This window comes from Lygodium microphyllum, unplaced genomic scaffold, assembly GCF_053477565.2.
Source record: "Lygodium microphyllum isolate KBCC unplaced genomic scaffold, Lygodium_microphyllum_v1.1.10 scaffold_31, whole genome shotgun sequence".
In the NCBI taxonomy this organism is placed as follows: domain Eukaryota; kingdom Viridiplantae; phylum Streptophyta; class Polypodiopsida; order Schizaeales; family Lygodiaceae; genus Lygodium; species Lygodium microphyllum.
In genome coordinates, this window is record NW_028229514.1 from 14984296 (window position 1) to 14992799 (window position 8504).

Consider the following 8504-nt stretch of genomic DNA (forward strand, 5'->3'; position numbering starts at 1 on the left):
GCTTGAAAATGGAAGAGGAAATCAGATATGTTTGGCATTTGTGTTTTTGCTAGTTGCTTCAATAGCATTCACTAGTTGCAAAGTATTGTGGGTATTGAAGGTATCAGAGGAAATGTAAATTTCCTTCACACAATTTGTGGTAACAAGTGTAGAAAAGAGAGTCTTTTGTTGCTCTAATACTAGCAACACATAATAGTATTAAAAGTCAAGCATATGTGGAAGAGATAATTATACATGCATTTTGCATGATCCTAAATATTCTTGAGTAGTATGTGCAAGGTATCATAATCACGCTATTGTGGAAAGCCACATGGGGTGGCAAGATTACCAATAGTGCACTCATGGTGATATGAACATGGTTTTACTAGACCAAGATTGATGATAGAGAGTTTATGATTGATTATGGGCTTCCCATATTGCAAGAAAGCTCTATTGAGTAGAGCTAGTGTTGGTCATGGTTTAGAAACAAATTGACTAGAGTATTCTAGATAAAATAGGTATGATGCCTAGTGGCTTATGCCTAGATTTATGTCATTCATCAGTGTAGTTTGTTTGTTTTTTCCAAGGTCTAGTGGTATATAAATAGGTTAATCAATGTAAGAGGATTTGTTTATTGACATGTATATAACGTTATGTTTTTTATGAAGGATCTACTTGGAAATCTCCAAAGAATGGCATTAATGAGGGACATGATTTCTCAGAAGAGGAGCATAGTTCATGGACACCTACAACATTTCTCATCACATAAATGGGAAGTTTTTGAATGTTGGAAGACAATATGTCACTCCATGCACCCTAAGCATGAGAAATTCATCAAAATAAATGATGGTTGCAACACATTTGACTTTAGAAAAACTAGGTACCATATGTGGTACTTTTATGGATTTGATTTATATGTATACAAATTTCTAAAGTGAAGTGTGGACTATTTCATGAGGAATAATGTGCATAGTGGTCAATAGTGTAGCTTTGATGAGATCAAAATTGAGAGAGATCTAGTGTTAGGCAATGGATCCTCACAAAAATCCATTATTCCATGATAGTGAAGCCATGTTTTGTACTAGGTCTCTTGTATGGAACTCATATGGACCATATGTTTTCTAATCTTAATTAAAGGGGATGCTTCTGATGACATTGATGTCATGGAGCATGATCATTTTTAGGTTGAGATAATTTTGAATAGGGTATACCATGTGTGATGCTATAGAATGATGTGTAGAAAACATAAATACTTTCACTTGCATCCAAAATCTTTTGACTTGAATAGTATACACTTGTGATCATGACTACACAAGTAGAGATTGGTTTGAGCTTTATCTACATCAATGTGCCCATGAACATAGGTGGTACTCCATCTACATAGTATTAGGTTGTTAACTTTGCTATTTTACTTTATAGGCCGCAAAATTGGGAAGATTGTTAGGCCCCCACAATCTCATGCCCAATCCAAAAACTGGCATAGTGACATCTGATCTTTCATTAGTACGTACATATTTTATTATTGCAAGTTTTTTGAGTATTCAAGTAATGTTTCACCTTTGAGATTTTCAAAAATATGATATGTATTCTTTGTATTACCTTTGTTAGAGTAGTAAAGGATACGCCATATTTAAGTGTTTTAATACTCTCTTACTATTTTAGATACAACTATAGATATTGGGCGCTTTGTTAGTGGGAGAGAGTTCACAAGGTCTCTCTTGGTTTGTATTCTGCTTATTGGTAAAAAACTTGGGCATGTATTGAATGATGCCCCTCTTGAGTCAATGTTTTTTTTGTAACCACAAACTATGTAGCAAAAGTTAAATTTATGTCCTACTAGGTTTTTCCCTTAATTTTACTCATCTGCTTATGCTTGATGTGGCTAGTGCTTTTGAATTTCATTAATGGGTGAAACTTGTGATCAATGAACATGTGATTTCTGAGTTCAAAGTAGGTAAGGTTGAATATAGAGCTAACAAGATGAGGATTGTTCACATTCCTTTTGGAAAAACAACATTTATTGTTGATGATTTATTCTCAAACCTTGTAGTATTTGTGGTATGTTAGGTGTGTTCTTTAGTTTTTTTCCTTTCCTCACACTAAAGCTTGAACTTACCTTATCAAGAAAAATGGTAGTAGAATTATGTGGACTCAAATTGGCCTAGTGGAGCCAAGGGTGTGTACTAGAAGATCATCTTTGTATGTGCCACAATAATGGGCCCTTGAATCAGGTTGAATGTAGCAAAGCTTTAGGATTACAAGTTCTCATAATTGGCTTGCAAGTATAATTTTTTCTCATTCTTGAATCATTTTGCAAGTTCTCATGATTTGCAACATGACCAATAGTTCCTCTCTTAGAATGGGACAAATTGGGAGAATCAATTTCAGACTAAATACAACCAATGTCTTTTTTGCCTTAAGGTAGCGATGGAGAAATGTATTAATGTTGTGAATTTGTGCCACAGTAGTCATATCAGAGTAAACATTGCTTTCACTAATTAGGTGGTGGAGGCTTTTGGGGCCTAATTTTTGGATGAAGGCACTAACTATAGTGCCAAACACTTGATCAATCAATCTCCTTGAAATTCTATTGACTTTTCGGTTGTAGAGGAGGTGTGGTCTAGAAAACCTCCCTCTTATATCATTTGTGTGTCTTTGGTTGTGAGGATGGGTTTCTACCATGTACCCCACCTAAGAGGTTTGAGGAAAAAGGTAGGGAACACCTAGTTTATGGATTGAGAAAGAGCCTTTATGGCCTTAAGCAAGCACCTAGGGAATGGTACCTGAAGTTTAATGCTTTTATGCATTCACAGGGCTATACATATAGTGATATGGATGTGTGTTTATATAGGAAGAAGGCTCGTGATGGCAATCTTTTGATTTTGGCACTCTATGTGGATAACATGTTGATTACTTAGAGAGTACTTGAATGAGATCGATGCTCTAAAAATTCAGTTCAAGAAGACCTTTGACATGAAAGAAATTGGAAAAGCCTCACATATTCTTGGGATGCGCATTACATGTGACCACTCTCAAGGGGTCCTTTACTTGTCACAAAAGGAGTATATCTAGAAGTTCCTTGAGTGGTTTCATATACAAGATGTAAAGCCTATTGGCAATCCTTCGCCTTCTCATGTGAAGCTAAGCTAGACTGATTGTCCGCAGTCTAATGAGAAGAAGACTGAGATAGCCAAGATCCCTTGTGCATCCATAGTCGACAGTTTGGTGTATGCCATGATAACCACTTGTTGTGACATAGCTTTTACAGTGGGAGTTGTGGCACGCTATATGGCTACACCTACTAGTAAGCAACATTGGGATGCCATAATGGTATCATGAGATACCCGAAGGGCACATTAGATATGTGCATATGTTATGGTGGCCAGGATATAGGAGTGATGGGGTACACTGACTCTAATTATGCAGGATATGTAGACATTAGAAAATACACCTTTGGCTATGTGTTTACTTTGTTGGGGGTGTTGTTTCTTGGATGTCCAAGGTGCAAAAATGTATGGCTCTCTCTACTCTGGAGGCCAAGTATGTTGTAGCCACCATTGAGGCTTGCAAGGAGCGTCTTTGGTTAGGTCGTCTAGTGGCAGACCTTGGTATGATTGACATGGTTCCTACATTACATTCAAATTCTAGGAGTGCTATCTAGGTAGCCAAGAATCTAGTCTTCCATGCAAAGATGAAGCACATTGAGGTGCAGTACCACTTTATCAAAGAGGTCATTGAGGAGAAGTTTGTTGACCTTTTCAAGATCTCAACTCACCAAAATCCTAAAAATCTGCTCACAAAAAGTCTCTCAATAAACTGTTTTGTCTTCTCCTTGGGAAGTTGATGGGAGCTAGATGAGATGACATCTATTCCTCATCCTATCGTACTCTATGTACACATTGTACCTTGTCACTTTTTTTCTTATTCCCTCTTCACTTGACACACATTTTTTTTTAAGTGGGAGGTTATTGGGGGTAAAGGTGCCTATGCCTAGTCACTCGTGTGTATTACTGCATTGACAGTACGCAAACCTACACATTGCAGGTGGTGGATGCCCATCACTGTCACTTCATTCTTTATTCTTTCAATGATATTTGAATAAAGGGAAGGTAGGTCACACAATGTGATTGTTGAAGTTCCAACATCTTGTCTCTCTCTCTCTCTCCATCTACCATAGCTCACACCTCTCTTGCTTCCACTTGCTCATGCTTCAACTTAGGCTTCTCCCTTCACTTTATAACCAAAGGATTGGTCTCTATTGATTGTTGAGCTATTGTAGCTGCAAAATTCATTTACCTAGTTGCCACAAAATGATACCTAGGTCTAGCCCATTATTTGGTGTTAATACATGAGATTTATTGTGATATTAGGCCACATATAAGTTGTCTGCTCCTGTAAATCAAGTCCATGCTCATAGAGATGTTGAGTGAACTAAAATGCTTGCAATCTTGATGCCAATGTTGGAGGAAAATGTGAAAAGTAAGGGAATTAGTACTTGGAAAGAAAGAGAAGTAGTTGTTTTAGCCCTTGACACAGTTTCTAAGGGATGCATTAGTGAAGTTCTTCCCCACTTAGCAAATATTATAGCACTTCTTTTACCTCGTTTGGAAGACAAGTTACCTCTTGTGTATAGCGTAAGTTGTTATACATTATCTTGCTACAATAGGTGGATAGTACAAGTTGTTGATATGCATTAAAAGGGCCACACACAATTTGACAATGTCAAGGCTTTTGTGGTGCATCTTAGACAACAATAAGTAATTTCAAGAGGCTACCTACTTGATTGATGAGTGGCCCAGGTTTTCTTATGGAGGTGGTTTCCCTTTTTGCAGAAGATTTTGAAAGAGTATTAGGAGAGGTCACAAAAATATTAAAACTTGAATTTGTGGACTTCAAGAATGTTGATACTTATGCATATCAATTTAAAGAAACCAACTTAGCCATGGGTGCTCGATTTTTAATAGCTATATGTGTGGATTTCTAAGCATTTTTTGGACCTAGGAATAGGGAAAGGTGCCTATAAGCTTTGTAGGAGATAAAGCAAGAGTTTTGTGTGGTCAAGGACAAGCTAAAAACTTTAGTATAGCTATGAAACAAATTTTAGGTGTCGATGGATCTTTACCTATGATTCAATGATTAGTTATGGAGATTAATTTTTTGTTTTTCCCATTTTAATTTTTTACAACCTAAAGAAGTTGATAGGATCATTAGTAATCATTAATTTTTAAGAAAATATACCATTTGTGTTGCTCAATGTTCATCCTAGTAGGATAGGGTGGCATCTTATAATAACTATGGCTATAGTAAAACCAAGAAGCCAGTTACTATCTTGATTAAAATGAACGCAATGTTTGGTCCACATCTTATTGTTGGAAAAATTTATGAATGAAGTGTTTGTTTTTTGTAAAACACGGCTATGTATAAGAATATCCATAGAGAAATGCTCAAGAAGGTTTGGTAGCTTTCTATATCAATTTGTGATGATACCTTACATGCAAGAGAAAGATTAGAAAGCCATGGGGGAGGGTTCTTGCTAGTCCTCATTACTGTTACATTGTTGGAAATCAATGCAAACGGTGAAGCGACTAATTTGATTCATATTTCTAGATAACCCTAAGCAAGCCCCATACACCTTTTTACACCTTGTCCATGTACCCAATATTGTATTGTATTTTGCCTAGTTTTTACCATGCTACACCATTATTTACACAATCTTGAAGTAGATATTTTGAGCCTATGATCATGCTAGCTTAATTAAGGTGGAGATAAATTCTGGACTTGAGACAAAGGATAGTAAGAATGTGAAAAAAATTGGCAACATATCCTACTAATAAGAAAAGAAGAAAATGTGAGGCATTGATGTCCTCCTACATGAAAAAGAGGCCAACATTAAGAAAAAACACAAGCGATCAAATCATGGAGATTATTGATCATTGCTCTTGTTATAAAATCATATCACAATGTTCTTTAATGGGATAATTAAATAAAAAAGCTTTTCCAAATTAATTAAGAAACCAAGAAAGTATTAGGAACTATGATAAAATAGCAAGCCAACTTGGAGATCTATATAATGTCTTATTATTGGAGTTTCAAGGTTGATTATGAAAAAGAGTGGCCATCCAGAGAGATGAGATTGAAGGTAAGGTATTGTTCATAGTCAAAGTTGTGGTGGAGAGAGTGTAAGAGCCAAAGCTTGTTAGTAACTCTGTTTTTTGTTATGTAAAGAGATGAGGTTGTGAAGCTATGGAGATGGAGAGGATTATACTTGATCACATCAAAGACCTAGTGAAAATTTTGAAAATGCTAGTGTCAAAGGCTTGGTGACTACAAGTAGGATCATGGAAGAGTCAGAGTGCCTCATGGATTTGATTCATAGTTGGTTGGAAATGTCTTAGAGGTGAAATACCCTTGAATTTAGCCCAAGGGACTCTATTTGTCCATGTTACTTGGATTTTTAAATAATTGTGATGCTAATTCTATCAGTGTACGAGCCTTTGATTGAGAACTCTCATTGTATTTTTAAATGGAGATTTGACTGAGGAGGTGTATATGAAACAACCTAAGGATTATGTACACCTTGATTACCCAAATCATGTATGTGGGCTAAAAAAGGCATTACATGGACTAAAATAGGCGTCAAGAGCATGTAATTCTTGCATTAATATGTATTTACAATAGGCTAGTTTTGGATGGGAATGCAGACCATAGTTTGTTTATAAAAAAGACATAGAAAGGTTATGTTTTCTTGATGATTTATGTGGATGACTTGATCATCACTAGAGATGATGAGCATGGGATTGCTAAAAATAAATCCATATTACAATTTGAGTTTAAGTAAAAGATTAGGGAGAGCTAAAACATCTCCTTGGGACTGAGATTGTGTCTACACCTCAAGCTATGGTAGAGAAGCTATCTACTGGCAATTGCGTTAGTTTGGTTGAAGTTGTTTGTGTCAATGGCTCTGAAGCTTCTATCATGTGGGTTATAACGAGAGGTCAAAAGGGTAAAGATGTTGATAATACTCTTCTCGTCTATGCTGAGAATATTTCTTTCATGATACACTCTTGCACTTTGAGGAGCTGACGTCACAACATACCACCATTGAGGTTATCAAGGATTTGAATAGAAAAGTACCTATTCAATATCACATGTAAGGGTGAATTAACATTTGTGGCTATTTCATGTCGTTTTTAAAAAAAAGGTCATGCACCTATTCACAATGGGCCAGCAAGACAAATGTGTCACGTAGATTTTTCCATCGTTTCTCAGAATTTATTTCTAGAAATCAAGATGGACCTCATTGAATGGTTGCCCTAACTCCTTCCAATAACACTTTGAACCATTGTACATCAAATATGATCATGGAGAATCTACGATAATCCATTGAGATAACACTTTGCAAGTTCCCAAAATACTCCATCTCATCTATAATGGTGTTTGGATCCGTGGCCTACCGTCAGCTCTCTTGCTTGAACTTTTCTATGACACCACAATCCATTGTGGAGCACATTTTGTCGATGCGCTCAATGTGGAAATGTCACCGGCGCGACCACGTTGCATTGTAGATTTTGTACTGTACAATGAAATGATGAGATTAGTTGTCGTATATAAAATCTAGATAGGATAGCTTATAAAACATGCGATCACCTTTGGACTACATCCACTCGAGAATTCCCACTTGACCTCTACCCCTTTGCGAGAAGTTGTGATCAAAGCTCCATGTAACTCACACATAGACATAAATTGTAGCATCTCCTCCATGCCCTCAGGATATTGAATGAGTCAATGGCCTATACTACGTCAAAATTTTGATCGTACTTCTTTATGATATTTCCTTACTTGCTCGTACCTAGCGAGCCACTTCTCCATGGATGCAAGATGCAACATACAAAAATGATTCACTTTCTCCTTCATTGCAACATCCATTCTTTTTTCTATCCCATTTTCAACCACCACATCTTCAGTCCAAAATCTATCATCATCCTTCAATGATCATACTGTAACGTGTCCACCTGTTATCATCAGGACATGTCTTAGCAATCCATCGAAAAAGATGTCTAGAAAGCTCCGCCCAACACTCCCATGGAATGTCATGGGGTTTGCGATCTAGGACTTTCCGCGTTTGCCACGTAGCGGAAGTATTCTGGCCATTTTCACTTAGGATCCACCTGAATCATGGTTTTCCCTAATGGTCATTTCCTAAACAGCAACTAGCGTTGAACCCGAGCGAACCACTTTACACAGAAACGCCAGGTGCGAAGCAGATTCACGTTGCACTTGGTTCAATGAGAATGGGAAAAGAGAGGGATGCAAGGCTCGACCTCTCTACCATAAGGCATAGTTCCATTCCGTTCCCCTAAAATAGCGTAAATCAGGATTATTTTAGCTTAGACTCTAGGTCAGCGCCCTTGCTATTCGTGTCCTTTGAACGATCTTCTTACAGTCCATCATGATTGAGAAAAGTTCCTGACCAACCGGGACCACCCATCCGTAGGATGGACCCATGGCCACATCCACCGCACTTT